This window comes from Panthera tigris, chromosome A2 (genome assembly GCF_018350195.1).
Source record: "Panthera tigris isolate Pti1 chromosome A2, P.tigris_Pti1_mat1.1, whole genome shotgun sequence".
Taxonomy (NCBI): domain Eukaryota; kingdom Metazoa; phylum Chordata; class Mammalia; order Carnivora; family Felidae; genus Panthera; species Panthera tigris.
In genome coordinates this window covers 135,090,283-135,106,155 of record NC_056661.1, presented here as the reverse complement: position 1 = coordinate 135,106,155, position 15,873 = coordinate 135,090,283, and the positions used below count along the sequence as shown (strand labels likewise).

Here is a 15,873-nt window from a genome sequence, read left to right as displayed (position 1 = left end):
CTCAAAGGAAAGTAGGAAAATGAGAAAGCTCTAATATTGAAAACAATGGAAGACTTCAAGTATGCTGTGATTGGGGGTGGTTGGCATGGGGAAGCTAGAGATTGGTTAATTAGAAATGTTGCATTTTATGTGATTAATTTGAAGAGCATATTTGGCTTTCTCTGGTTGGTGCTGAGTTGGAAGCAGAAGGAGGGAGCAGTGAAACACTGGGAAACTGGCAGTTATTGACAAGGTTTTGACCATTCTGGGATGATTGCTGCAGAGTACTGTTTTCATATACGATCTGGCTATTGTCCATCTGTGTATTTACTCTTTCATATGTATTCTAATATTAATTTCTTTGCCTCCTTCTGACTTCTGAGTATTAAGTCTTGAGAAAATGTAAGTACTTAATCAACAAGTTACTATTAAGATGTTTAAGTCATTTTTCTGCCTTCTACAATCATTACAAGAGAAAAATTTGCCAACTTCTACACTTCCTATATATATTTACTATTTCCATTGATGTTTCAGTAGCACAGTGGAAAAGATATGGTAGAATCAAAAGTCTACCTAGCCCCTCAAATGCAGAAGAATTTTCAAGGTCCTTAACTATAGCTTCAGTTCCTTCAATGTAATATAAGGATGATACACTAACCACTTCCCAAGATCGTTCTCATGAGGCAGATCTTTTCTCCTTTATCCTATGGTTATACTACACTTTAGCATCCTTGGAATCATGGATCTTTGATATAAATTGTATTGATTGGCTAAATGATTCAGATATTCCCTTACTGTGAAGTATTACGTTTTTGTTTTTGTCCCCCCCGCCCCCTTAGAGGCTAAAAAGCTTCTCTTGCTATCCATGTTTTCTTCTTTGGGATTATGTCCGTTGGAGACATACTTCTACACTGAGATTACTAGTTTAAAGTATAAAAGTATGTATGCTTCATAAAATACACTACCAATATTTTTCCAAGGTCTTTCAGTGTTTTTTAAATTATTTTTTTTGTATTTATTTATTTTTTGACAGAGAGAGAGAGACAGAGACAGAGAGAGAGTGGGGGGAGGGACAGAGAGAGAGAGAGAGAGAGGGAGGGAAACACAGAATTCGAGGCAGGCACTGGGCTCTGAGCTATCAGCACAGAGCCCGATGCGAGGCTCAAACCCACGAAATGTGAGATCATGACCTGAACCTAAATCGGATGTTTAACTGAGTCCCCCAGGCAACCCAAAAGTCTTTCAGTGTGTTAAGATCCACTGGAATCAAAAGTTGGCTGAAAAAAAAGATTTGACTATACTGAAAAAAAAAATGGAAGACCAGAAACCACAGTGACAGAAGCCAATTTCTTCTTTGGCCATCTTGTCATATTTTATAAGAGGAGGAGGAGAAAAACACATGAAACAGATTTATATGAAGGATTTGTTTTGAATAATAAATTTTAAAATGAAAATCCTTAACACAAAAACATTTTGCATGTAATTAAGCTATTTGCAGACAGAGAGTTGATGATGTTAACATTTCTCTAAAGTTGTGTGAGGAGAAATTTCTTTAAATCTTGACAGTGCCATCTCTATGATCAAATTCATGAAACTTACTTGGCATCAGGGATAAAGTTTAAAGGTAAGGTTTTATTGAGTGAGGCAGAACTGGAAGAGGAGGGGAGGAGAGATGACGAAATGCCTTTTTTCTTTTCATCTGGACAGGGTACTTCCCTTTTTCTTCATAGGTTTCACCTTGGGCACATGTGCTGTCACACTCTGAAACCATGGCAGGGACGGGGGTTGCTGCATGGGCTCCCAAATTATAATCCCCACTACCTTCCAGATGTGGGAGTGGAATCAGCTTCAGGAAGGAAGCTTCGGCCATTAGAATCAGTAAGTAGAAGAAAAACAAATGCAAGGTGCCAGGGGAAGTTTTCTGGGTGCAAATCACAATGCCACAGGCTATTACCATTACTGTCCACAGGCTGTAGTGCCCTCCTGAACACCTCCCCACCCACTGCTGTAAGTACAACCATATCTAGCAAATGACACAGAAGGGCCAGTTCAGCACCTGCTCACTGTGTGCCTATGGCTAGAACAAATGCCCTTGCTCAGAGCTGCTGCCTTACAGTTAGGTTTAGTTTCAAAGGGTTTAGCTTTGTTCCTTTCCCTGGAAGTACGAGGTTATAAGGAACAGAGCATTGATGCTGTGGGTCACCGCTGCAGGAACTGCTTCTGTGACCTCATGCTTCGGGGGGGAGGGGGGAGATCAGGTGGCAGAAAGAAACAGGAAACTAGGAGAGCATCAGGATTCCTTTAGGCGATCCTCAACCCACTCCCCTAGACAATGAAATAGGTTGTGTTCTTCCTTGGAAAGGAAGGGTTAGTGACACATCAGGTCCTCCACCCAGAGAAGAGACTGCAGGGCCATGGGCATGAATGGTGACGAGCCTGAGTCCCACTTACAGAGCTCAGGAAATCCACAGGGGTGGTGTGTAGGGAACATGAGGAAAGTGCCCTGTCGCCTTTTGATAGGGATCAATAGCCTCACCTACAAGTCATAAAAGAGCAGGTAATAGGGACAGTGTGACAGGAGGCCAATGGGGCGCGGCCAGGAAAAAGTGGAGACATTCTGGGAAAAGACTGTGTGTCTGCCCTGACTCCACCCCCTGGAGTAGATGGACACTATCTGCATCCCCTGTGAGGCATTGTTTCCCCTTCGAAGTTTCCTTAGCAGCTGGGACATAGTAGCACTTAAAACAGTAACTTCAGGGGGCACCTGGGTGGCTCAGTTGGTTGAGCGTCCGACTTCGGCTCAGGTCATGATCTCGCAGTTTGTGAGTTCGAGCCCGGCGTCAGGCTCTGTGCTGACAGCTCAGAGCCTGGAGCCTGCTTCAGATTCTGTGTCTCCCTCTCTCTCTGCCCCTTCCCCGCTCATACTCTGTCTCTCCCTGTCTCTCAAAAATGAATAAACGTTAAAAATTAAAACAAAACAAAAAACCCCAGTAACTTCAGGGGGGACCTGTGTGGCTCAGTTGGTTAAACATTGGGCTCTTGATTTTGGCTCAGGTCATGATCTCAGGGTTGGTGGATTGAGCTCCACTTGGGGCTCTGCTTGTGAAGACTTCTTGGGATTCTCTCTCCTCTCTCTCTGCCCCTCCCTCTCCTTGCATGCATATGCTCTCTCTCTCAAAAATAAATAAACATTAAAAAAAAAATCGTAACCTCACATAGGATCCAAGACACTGTGTGTCTGTCAGCCATTTATCAAAATTTTAACATCAACAACAGAACTAAAAACTTTTAGCTGGATCCTGATCTTTTCATAATGCATTATCGGACACATTATTGACAATTTTAAAGAGGTTTAACTAAGCTTAAATAGTAATAGAAAGTACATAAACCACCATGTCCTTTTTTAATATATACATTTTATTTATTTTTTTAATTTTTTAAAATGTTTGTTTTTGAGAGCAAGAGACAGAGCACGAGCAGGGGACGGGCAGAGAGAGAGGGAGACACAGAATCCAAAGCAGGCTTCAGGCTCTGAGGTGTCAGCACAGAGCCTGATGTGAGGCTTGAACTCACAGACTGAGATCATGACCTGAGCAGAAGTCGGATGCTCTACTGACTAAGCCACCTGGGCACACCTACTCATTTTAAATTATCAAATATTAGCATATTATAGATAAGTCTGTAGTGAGAGAAAAAAACTCTTATAGGAACTTGTGAACTAAAAATACTTTTGATAAAATCATGTTTTTAAAATAGACTTTATATTTTAGAGCACTTTGGGGTTCACAACAAAATTGAGCAGAAGGTACATTTCTCATATGCCTCTGTCACAAATGCACCGCCTCCCACACTATCAATATCACTCACTGAAACTACACTGGTTACCAAGGATGAACCTACATTGACACATCATAATCACCCCAAATCCATAGGTTACATTTACCGTTGGTCTTGTATGTTCGCCGCCCATTCATTCCACACTCCCTCCAGCCCTTGACAACCTCTTTTTCCTGTCTCCATAGTTTTGCCTTTTCCAGGATGGCTGGAATCATATAGTATGTAGCCTTGTCACATTGGCTTCTTTCACTTAATAACATGCATTTAAGTTTCCTCTATGCCTTGTCATGACTCGGTAGTGCATTTCTTTTTTTCTTTTTATCTTTTCTTTTCTTTTCTTTTTTGAGAGAGTGCAAGCGAGTGGGGGAGAGGGGGAGAGGGAGAAAGAAAGAAACTTAAAAGAAAGAATCCCTTAAAAGAAAGCCCTAATGAAGGGCTCACTCCCACGACCCTGGAATCATGACCTGAGCCAAAATCAAGAGTCAGATGCTCAGCTGACTGAGCCATCAAGGAACCCCAGTGCATTTCTTTCTAGCATTAAACAATATTCTATTGTCAGGATGTATCACAGTATCCGTTCACCTCCTGAAGGAAATTTTGGTTGCTCCCAAGTTTTGGCAATTATAGATAAAGCTGCTATAAATGTTCATGTGCAAGATTTTTCGTGGCCATAAATTTTCAGCTCCTTTAGGTAAATACCAAGGGGTGTGATTGCTGGATTGTCTGCTAAGAATATGTTTAGTTTTGTGAGAAACTGACAAACTGTCTTCCAAAATGGGTGTACCATTTTGTCTTCCCACTAGCAATGACTGAGAGTTTCTTTTGTTCCATATCTTCACCAGCATCTGATATTGTCAATCTTCTAGGTTTGGGCTGTTGTGATAGGTGTGTAGATCTCTTAGTAGTTTTAATCAACATAGTTGTTTTAATCATAGGTATGTAGGTAGGTAGAGAGGTATAAACTGTATGCTTTACTAAAGGCATCTTAGAAAAACCTTTGGAGTGGAGAGGTCCTCCATGTTCTTGAACAAAAACACTCATTAATCTAAAATATGTAAACTTTTCTCTTATTATTTTAGTAATTTTCTATAAACCAAATCAAATATCAAGATTTTAAAAATTAGAATCATTTGTGATGCTATTCTCGTATACCATTATGATGATATTAAGAAAAGTTTTGGAAAAAGATAAAGATATTTGTAAATTTCCACTAATTAAAATATTGTTTTACTGACAGAAGAATAGGTGGACAAATGAATGGAATAGAAGAGAAAGTCTAGAAACATCCCCAAATATATATGAGAATCAATACTTGATCATTATGAAAATTCAAATTAGTAGGGAAAGGTTAATTCATAAGTGCTGGCCCAGATTTTTAGTACTGAACTGCACTTGGAGTCTTAGAGTACAGCTCTTTTAGTGCACACTGAAGTGCTCAGGCATTGTTTCCGAAGCATTCCCTCATGTCAGTTGGAATTTTATGTGGAGCCCAGATCATCACCCAGACTCTCTGCTAGGTTCCCTTTTGAGCCCTTTGTTGTTCTTGCCAAGAAATCAGGGCTGGGACTAGGATGAGGAAAGTGGGACACTTAGTGTGTAAATCCAAGGAGTGCTAATAGGGACCAGCTTAAGCCATCAAATTCAAAGAGTATTGCAAAAAGGGATCAGTCTCCTTTCTTTGCTCCTAGATGGTCTCCGAAGACCTATGTCTGATGTAGCTGCCTGTGTCAGATTGTGAAAATTCCTATGTCATCTTCCTCCAGAGCAGTGGGGGACCACTTACTTTCAATTCCAACTACTAAGGTCAACTACTCAAGTCCTAAGTTTGATATAGTAATGAAAACCTCCTATGTGGCTTGTATCTGTACCTTAGTTTTAGGAGACGCTATCATAATTTTCAAGGTTCAGCAGAATTCTCTAAATCTAGGGAACCTAAGTCTCTCAGGGAAAGTTCATTCAAACCCATCCATATATGACAATCCAAATATAAAGGTTAATGTTCATCTTCTAAAACAATTGGGGATCAACATGGAAATTGAGCATTATTCTCACTAAGATCAGTTGGTTTGGAATGTTTGTGGATAGAGTGGGAACAGTATTCTAAATCAGACTTGACCTCTGTTAGCTGTCTCCCATTAGCATGATTAGCCACTGTTAATAGAGACCCTAAAATTTTTATATGCAATCACAAATGTGTTATCTAATGACTTATAATATATGTAACTTTAGTTACAAATGATGCAGTAGCTGGGAGCAAGTCATGAAATTACAAGCCACAAGGAATAAGCCACCTAGTAAGTAATATTGGGATTTAAAATATTTTATGAAAACTGCAGAACTTGGAAACTGTAGCAACTATATGAAAACAGACAGTGGGGGGCGCCTGGGTGGCTCAGTCGGTTAGGTGTCCGACTTCGGCTCAGGTATCGATCTCACCGTCCGTGAGTTCGAGCCCCGCCTCGGGCTCTGTGCTGACAGCTCAGAGCCTGGAGCCTGCTTCGGATTCTGTGTCTCCCTCTCTCTCTCTCTGCTCCTCTGCCATTCATGCTCTGTCTCTCTCTGTCTCAGAAATAAATAAACATTAAAAAAAAAGAAAAAAGAAAACAGACAGTGGAATTTATTTAAGGATCCAGAATAGGATAGTAACTAAGTTAATGAGCAATTTCTTCTGTTGCTTCACTATCTCACATCATTAAAGCCCCACAACAACACTTAGGGATTAGGAAAGTCAGGCAAGATTCACATCTTAGAGAAGACAGTGGAGCCTAAGAGAAAGTACTTGACCAAGAAAAAATAGTTATGTGTCCAAACTGGGAGAAGAGCTAATCTTCAGAACTTTAAAATCTTCCCATCATATCATGCAACTTCTGGTTAATTTAATGAAATGTACTGCCCTCAATTCAGGACTACTCAATGATAATTTTTTTACTGAAATGCTAATATAAAGTTAGTATAGCTCAGAAATTTGAAGTATATAAAAATTATATACCAATTTTATATAATTATTTGTAGTTATAAGCTCCTGTTCTGTTATAAATATGAGTATTATGTAGTACAGTTGGTACATTATATCAGTATTAAAATAGCAATGTTATTTATGACTTCTTTCTATATAATAGTCACCATGTGATTTTCCAGAAAAAATAATAAGGGAGATCCAAATATTCTGTATCCAAACATAGCTATCTAGTTAAAACTTCTGATAATGAATTTTCTCTTGGTGGTCCTGCCAAATATACAGAAAGTAGGATTATGACAGTTTTGATAATAAAAGAGCTATTTAAAAATCAGTGTGTAAGTTTTATTGTTTTCCTTTCTTAAAATTCTACAATTTTTAAAAAATGTTTATTTACTTTTGAGAGAGAGACAGACCATGAGTGGGGGAGGGGCAGATAGAGAGGGAGACACAGAATCCAAAGCAGGCTCCAGGCTCTGAGCTGTCAGCACAGAGCCCCTCGCGAGGCTCAAACCCACGAACTGTGAGATCATGACCTGAGCCGAAGTCAGACACTTAACCGACTGAGCCACCCAGGCGCCCCTTAAAATTCTACAATTTAAAATTAAGATGTTAACTGGGAGATTCTGAAATCATAGTGTAACATTTTTTGTATGAAGAGAAATGTAGTTTCAAAAGTTTACTAAGTTCATTAAATACATATGGTACCTTTGTATAAATTAGAAAATAATTGTTATTTGTTTCTATACAGTTACAAACTGGATTTGTTATAAAATGGATTTATTATTTTTACAAGTTATTTCTAATAAATTAAGTAATAATTATTTATAATAAATGATAAGTAATAATCATTTATAAGAAATGATAGCAACATATTCATAATAAAAGTACCTGTGTATTTAAACTGGGACTGTAAATAAACACAAAGCAATAAGAAATTTCAGGTTATATTTTTAATTTACTTTTGCAGATCAGTATGGAAGTTGGAAAAGCAATTCCTTATTGAGGATCACAAGTTCTTTTATATGTTGTTACGTTAACAATCTATTAACCTTTCTCTTTAATAGGTTGAAGACAATGAGTTGTTCCCATTAGAACAAAATATTTTTCTTCCATTTGTTGGCTAATTATCATGTTTCACTGTCTTAATCTATTCAAGTTGGTATAACAAATTACTATAGATTAGGTTGCTTAAACAACAAATATTTATTACCCACAATTCTGGAGGCTGGAAGTATGAGATTAGAGTGCTAGCATGATCTGGTTCTTGGTGAGGGCCCTCTCTGTTGACTTTCTGTGTCCTCAGATGGCTGAAAGACCATCTCTGGCTTCTAAGAGGCACTAATCCCATTCATGAGGGTTCCCGTGACTTAATTACCTCCTAAAGGCCCCCTTCTCCAAATACCATCACATTGGAATTAGAATCTGAACATAGGACTTTTGGGGGGACATAAACATTTACTTGGTAACATTTACTAATTTTGTTAGAACAAGATATTTTATTACCATCAGCCAGATTTGTAGTTGTATAATAAATATACATCCAGCCCATCTCTGGACTTAAAGTTTCAATAGAAGTACAAAAATGTGTCACAAAAACAAAAATGCTATGATGTAAGTTGTACCCTTAGATGTGGTGACTTGTGCAATGCAGATTTAATAAACTGTGTGAAGCCATCTTAGTTTGGTCTAAGTTCGTTAGACATTCTATGAATCTGGCATTTTACTTCAGATCAGAAATACAAACATGAAATAGAGGTAGTTCTCATCTTCAAGGTACTCACGTTAGAGCAGAATTAATTTCCATGGTTCTAATCTTTTCTAAGGAAAACATTGTTTTCATCCATTCATTTATTCACTCAACAGATAATTGTTTTAGTTGTATTAGTATTTCTTCTTAGTATTGGGGAATGGAAAGTATTTTTCTTACCTCAGTATACATTAAAGATTATTTGCTTTGTGTGTTTCCATATGCTTTTGAGGGTAATATCTATATTGTCTTACTTTGATCTTTATACTTGATTTTCTAGGCAGCTAAACCATGCTATAACATACTGTAATAGAAGGGTCAGTGGATGGCTTTTAAATGGTTAGAAAACAAAAATGCCAAGCTAATGAAAAAGATTTTTCTTGTCCTTTGACATAGGGCTTGTCATAAGAAAATGACATCACTCTTTGGACCATCCTACTGTATGAGAGTCCAGATTCTCTAGCACTAAAAGAGAGAATCTCAAGTGGTCACCACTTAAAACTAGAATCACAGACTTTTCCACAACCATCTCCTTATTGGAAACAGAGTCAATACAGAATATAAATGCTGTTTCAAAGTCTCCTCATTGATCTTCTTCCCTTGAGGGACAAATCTGGAAACAGCCTGTATCACACAATATGGCTTAATTTCTACTAGTTTTTCTGTCGTGAAAAGTACTTTTAAAAGATGGCACTGTTGTGGCTTACATGTTATAAACGAGAGTTCTCCCACTAGAGAGAGGGATACCTAATGTCACACTCTGGGAGCTTGACTGTGTTGATGTAAATTATTAATTACATATCCGGCAGGATCCACTCTGGAAAATTGCCACCACCTGCTCAGTGGTTCATCTTGGAGTTAATAAGTATAAACTCCAAGTAGTTCAGACCTTTTTCATTTATTCTTTCAAGAGAGAAGTAGATATGTTTGCAGGGTACATAAAGTGGCTAGGATTAAATGAGTTACTGGCATCTCTCAGAGAACAGGAAATAAGTACACTTGTCTATTTTGTACTCCTCTCCTCTGGCTACTGGAAAGTTTATGCAAGGATCATTGTCTCTTACCTGTTTTCTAACATTGCATTGTATAGTCCCTCTAGACCTTATAATGGGTTCTTCATGCTAAACTGAACAGTTTCTACCTACATCTCCTCTTTGAACTAAAGAATTAGCAAAGTATGCTGTCACCTGACTGCCCCCAATGGAAGAGATCTAGAAAAATTGTGCTACTTAAATTTGTTGTTCAGTTGTAGTACCAAATTCCATTCATGATGCCATTTTGTGTTGATTTGTTAGGTTTAGGTTACGATTATAACTATACCTGTATCAAATTTTGATAAATCACATTGTCCTTTGCATCTAATGATTGTGATAGTGGGGAAGATTTTAATGTATCAACTACCTACCAATAGTATACTTAATACTCATTCTGGAATATTCTCCAGGGGTGTTCCAAAGGGATACTTTGTGGAAAAGCATAAGAGTATTATATTAATAATATTATTTTCCTTTTGCTGATTCAAATTCATTTTATTTTTTAGTTATGGATGAAAGTTCTGAAGAAGACTTACTAGCAGGTAGGATTTTTATAGATTCATTTATTACCTTTTAAATAAGGAAATGAAGAGAAATGGAACTAACATTCATTCAGTGTTTGACTCTGGGCTAGACAGGACATTATGTGCTTGATGTATGTTCTCTGTATAATAATCATAATTGCTCTGCAAAGTTGTCATGCTGTCATTTTCTTTTTATTAATTACAAAATTGTGGTTTAGGGAGCTTGATTAATTGGCCCAAGATCCCTTAGGTAACACATTCAGCCCCATAACTTAACTCCAAGCCTACCAGGCTTTCAAACCAATTCCTCTCCCCATGGGTACACCCATAGTAGCAAGAGACAGGATCCAGTTAAGATCCACCTCAAGGGATGCCTGGGTGACTCAGTGGGTTAAGTGTCCAATTTAAGCTCAGGTCATGATCTCGTGGTCCGTGGGTTTGAGCCCCGCGGTCAGGCTCTGTACTGACAGCTCAGAGCCTGGAGCCTGCTTTGAATTCTGTCTTTCCCTCTCTCTCTTCCTCCCCCACTCTCACTCTGTCTCTCTCAAAAATAAACATTAAAAATTAAAAAAAAAAAAAAAAAGATCTACTTCAAGAAGTCAGATTTTAACTGCTTTGGTTTTATTATTTTCTGAGAAGCCTAATTAGGCCTAGAATGTGTTTGTTCTAATGTGTTTGATAGTTAAAGTAGTAATCAATACCTTGTTTTTGCCATAAGGGTTTGAGGGCAGATCTCAGCTGTGGCCTTAAGACTATAGATTATTTGATTGCCTTCTCAGATTAAGATCAGCAAATGAAAAAGATACTTAGGGTGAAATCCAAAAAAAAAAACAAAAAACAAAACCAAACCCAAAAAACAAACAAACAAACAAAAAACCCCAACCAGTTACAAGCTTCCAATAGTCCTCTCCCAGTGGAGTTGCATATAGCCTCTAATTTTCCCAACGTCTGACAACATGTGCCAAGTGTTGCTAATCTGAGCAGCTCACCCAAGCCTTGGCGTTCGGGGTTTCTATCAGTTCAGTGAACACTGTTGATTAGATAGATAGATAGATAGATAGATAGATAGATAGATATGCAGCTCCCACCCCCTTAAGTTAAACTGAAACCAGCATGGCCCAGGACTTCAGGTATATGAAAGCTCTCTTATCAGGAAGGATATTCCAAGGACTCCGAGGTTACCTCCCCAGAAGACAGAGGGTCAGGCCAAGTCCTTTCTTTGGAGTGTGCAGGATTGGAGCTTTTCCTGCACAGATACATCAGTCTATTCCTTATTACTCAAGGAATTATTACACATCTTGCTCATTCTGGCCTTTGTGTCTACCAATGCTGAAAGCTGTCTCAACCATTATGCAAAGCCTTACTACCCCTAAGGACCCAGCACAAATCTGTTTCCATGAATTCTCCTCCGTGCTCTCCCACATCTCTGCACATGGAAGCATTTGCAAACTCTGCCATACATCGGGCACATTTATGTATTGCCCTCAAATAATCACTTTGTCATCTTTCAGTGAAGATTCTCATATAGCACATTCTCAGGAAGTAAAGTTGTATTGACAAATTGCTTGGGTTTATTATTCATTCTTTAATGTAGAATTTTATTTGCCCTAAACGGTTTATTAGAAGATAAACTTCCAATCTTTGTAAGATAGTTTTAATATACAAAATTAACTGTGCAAGTTCTTATCATTCTTAATTTCAGACTTCTAACACATTTCCATTTCCCATCTATCTTTTCATGCTAGAGAGATCTAATCTTTCTAGGACTTCTAATCATTTTGACTTTAATTGCTTTTCTCTGTACTTTTGCTACCTCCAGCATTTAAAAAAAGTGGTGATCAAAACTTATCACCTTTAAGGGAAAGATACTTTTACTTCGTTAACTTACAGCTCTGTACAGAATCTTACTAGTATTTTTTCCATCAAAGAGCTTTATCAGGAAATGCTCTTACTTTTGAGTACTTTTCCTACCTCACAATAGACAAAGTCCTTCATTCAATATTAGGATGTATGTTAGGTGTTATTAACATTGACACATTACTTTGTTCCAGGCAGTGTTCTAAGTGTTTACTATCTTAATCTTCATTTAACAACTCAAGGAGGGTTGTCCCATTTTTATTAGAGCATCTAAGACATGGGAAGATTAATTTGCTACAAAAGCTAAGTCTGATTCCCTTCACTGACATACTACACTGGCCTCACCTGACTCTAATTTAAAAATCCCTAAAAATTACACCTCCTACTTATCTTCAGTGTCTCTGGTCCTTTTCTACATAATTACAGTAGAGTTTACCCAAGTCGGGCTGAGATCTCTAAATACTTTTTGAAATAAAATTTTAACTTTTAAGAAAAATTAAAACCTTTTTAGCTATTATGTCATTAACATCATTATTTTTAAAATGTTATATAAGCCATAATGCAGTGCTTTCTGGCAACTTGTATCAGCTTACAAACTTACCCTTTGTAGAGTGCAATTTATTATAATCTATGATTTTCCTGGTATAAGACAAATTAAGTGAAACAAAAGATATATTGTGCATATTTTAAGACATCAAACAGAACGTTATTTTCACCTGCTCCCCAATATACACATACACACGCACACGTTTTTCACACACGAATTAAGTTATGTATCCCCCAGAGATATGCCCCCCCCATACCCCTGCTCCTGAATTCTTTTCCTTTTAATATATTTCAAATGAAACAATTTGGTACCATTTTCATTATTTGGTATTTTGAAGACAGTATACAGGGAAAAGAAAACAAAAACCAAAGGTTTACAGTATAATTGAAAATTACCCTAATGAGAAAAGAGAAGCCATATATTTGAAAGAACACTGGGGTAGAAATAATAGGATGGGAGTTGGATCTTAGTTGTAGCAATACTTTACCTGTGCCACTTCTGGCAAGTAATACATCTAGAAGATAAAAGGATGTTTAAAAAAGAAACATGTACACAAAAGATGGAAGTAAAAGGTATAACAAAAAAAATCAATACAGAAAGTGGAGGTTTAAAAATTTTTAATGCTGCACCTAAGATCTGAAAGATGTCTTGCAGAATATTCTCAACTCCTCCATTCACCAAATAAAGATCGTGGGCAGCAGATGGTAGTCTGTTAACTAAGGAGAGAAAATGGCTGCTGAAGTCCTCTTTTGCCTTTATTCTTACTGTTACACAACTACAGAGACTCTGCAATTTTAAAACATGAAAAAAATTAGAACCACTTAAAAAGGCAGTTTCTAGTTGCTTTAAATGAGTATAAGCCCTGTAAGTGACTTCCTAAGGTACTGAAGGAATTTAACAAAATAACTCATGACCTTGGATAGTAAACCTTTGAGTCAAGATGATTTGGTTGAGGTGCTAACAAGCTTCACAAGGACAAAAACTTGTTAATGTCATTCCCTGGTATATCCACAGTTTAAAGCATGGTACCTAGTGTGCCTTAATGGCTTTACAAATGTCTCTGATAAAATTCCAAAGTACTGAATATTTTTCAGTTTGTGGAAAAATAGAAAAGGAAGCACTGATCACTAGGAGGCAGCGTTGATTCACGAAGACTGAATATGCCCATGTCACATAGTTTCTCTGCTAAAAGAGAAATGAAGATCACAGCAAAGCATTTGACCAAATTTCACATAAATAGTCCCTATAAGCAAGATGGAGAAAAAAGACTAAATATCTTATAATTAAACAAATTGGTAGCTGGCTGAATGGGAACACTGTGTTGTTTAATGGATCAGTATCAACTTGAGTGGAGAGTTCTCACTTGTCAACATTGTTTTTCAGTCTTAAATATAAACAGAATTTTTACCAAATTTGACAATGACTTAAAAACTGAGAATAACAGCCCAAGGTAAAAAAACAAAACAAAACAAAATGCCAAATCAGTAAACAAGAATATTAAAATGAATAAATTTATAAACTGAGGTATATAACTACACAAGTTCAGAATGGATATCCTAGTTTATGTGAAAAACTTATGTTTTCATTTAAACCCCATCAATCAAGTGTATATGATTGCCATAAAACAAATTTATTTATACTGTATATTTGTTAAATAATATAAACTTACTACACATACCTTCCACTTCACCTTAAATCATCATAATATAAATACTCCAGTCCCTGACATAGAGATATGGTAGCCAGTGGGACTCTGAAAACCGAAGGTGCAAGACTGCCATTTCCAGTTTGGCCTTTGAATACCTAGAATAAGCTGTTTACTGTAAAATCCCATAAATCAAATCAAATTTTGTAAAGGGAATCTAATTTTATTTGTCACAATGCCCAAAGATCCATATTGTTATCCATGTCTTAAAGGTAAGGATTTTGAAGCATAATTAAGGACTCATCAAGGCATATAATAGGTCTTTTAATAATTCTACCACACTTTCCTTACTTAGTTAGCTATTTATTATTACTTTTTGCATCATTTCAGATCTACTGAACCGTATCAGTGAGTGGGACCTGATAATATTTAAAGCAATTCAGGTAATTTGAAAATGACCCATAACACAGCTTTGCAAATTGCCTTAGATCATCTAAATATTTCTTTCAGGCCTCAGGAATTTGATATTACACTTTCTACTCATAGGCAGTTTATAAAAATACGAAGACCTGATCAAATTCAAGCCCTGTTACTCATAAGTGTGACCTCTCATAAGGCACTTAACCCTGCTGAGCATCAAATTACCCATGTGTAAAATGGTCACTGTTGTAAGCATTTAGCATCATGCCCAACACATGATATGCACTTAACCTACTAAATTTTGAAGGTGAAGGCCCAAATTACACTGTATGGCCGGTTAAAGATTGCTCTATAATTCTGGGTGGTACCCAAGCAGGTTGACATGCCATTGTGAAGACATTATACTTGCTCATCCACGTGGTGAATCCTTTGTTACATGTCTGAGAAATATGTTGACATGGAGAGCCTACATTTATTATTAAATACTACTTAAAAGTTTTTATCATATCTCACATCAGGTTAAAAATTCTGAATGATTTTACAAAGGTGTTAAACAATATATTTAAGTAAAGCATATATTAATAAAGCTTATCTTTATCTCTTATTCTTCTGGTATCAAGATTTGTAATATTGAAGCTAAAACTGTCAGCATGTAAGGCCATTTGATTTAGCAAAGTACATTAGCCTAAAAGCAGTGTTCTAAACTATTGCTTTAGCTGGTTTTTCAGTTAAAAAGAAACAAATTAAGTCCTTTTGCAGTTAATTGCCCTTTACAAAAAAGTTTAGTGAAATATCTTGCCAAGACAAATTTATTTGATTCATTAAGCTGGACTTAGATAGTGCCAGAATCACAGAGCAGAGCTAATTATTGGTTAAAATTTATTTGAGGCTCTTTAGTGATTGCAAAATAAAAGTCTCATTAAAAAACATAAACACTTGACACTGTGTAAGAATCAAGTTGCCACTCATGGTTGTGGTTCCTTTACAATGCTCATGCAAAAAAAAAAAAAAAAAAATCCAAATTGAACTGGTTAAGAGCACAAAAGAAACCCTACCATGTGCACCCAGAAATAAAGAATTGCTTATACCATTTTTTTGTTTTGTTCTTAAAAAAAAATTTTTTTTAAGGTTTATTTATTTTGAAGGAGAGACAGCATGAACAGGGGAGGGGCTTAGAGAGGAGACAGAGAATCTGAGGCAGGCTCCAGGCTCTGAGCTGTCAGCACAGAGCCCAACACAGGTTTCAAAATCACGAGCCATGAGATCATGACCTGAGCCGAAGTCGGACTGAGCCACCCAGGCACCCCAAGAATTGCTTATATCA

General features: G+C 37.0%; 1 long non-coding RNA gene across 1 annotated transcript; it reads left to right on the top strand.

The window, feature by feature from the left end:
• Nucleotides 1-1,712: 1,712 nt before the first annotated feature.
• Nucleotides 1,713-15,626, top strand: LOC122234383. The gene is made up of 3 exons (XR_006212169.1): nt 1,713-1,857; nt 10,063-10,098; nt 14,520-15,626. It is a non-coding gene; the product is annotated as an uncharacterized LOC122234383 (long non-coding RNA).
• The last annotated feature ends 247 nt before the right edge of the window (nt 15,627-15,873 follow it).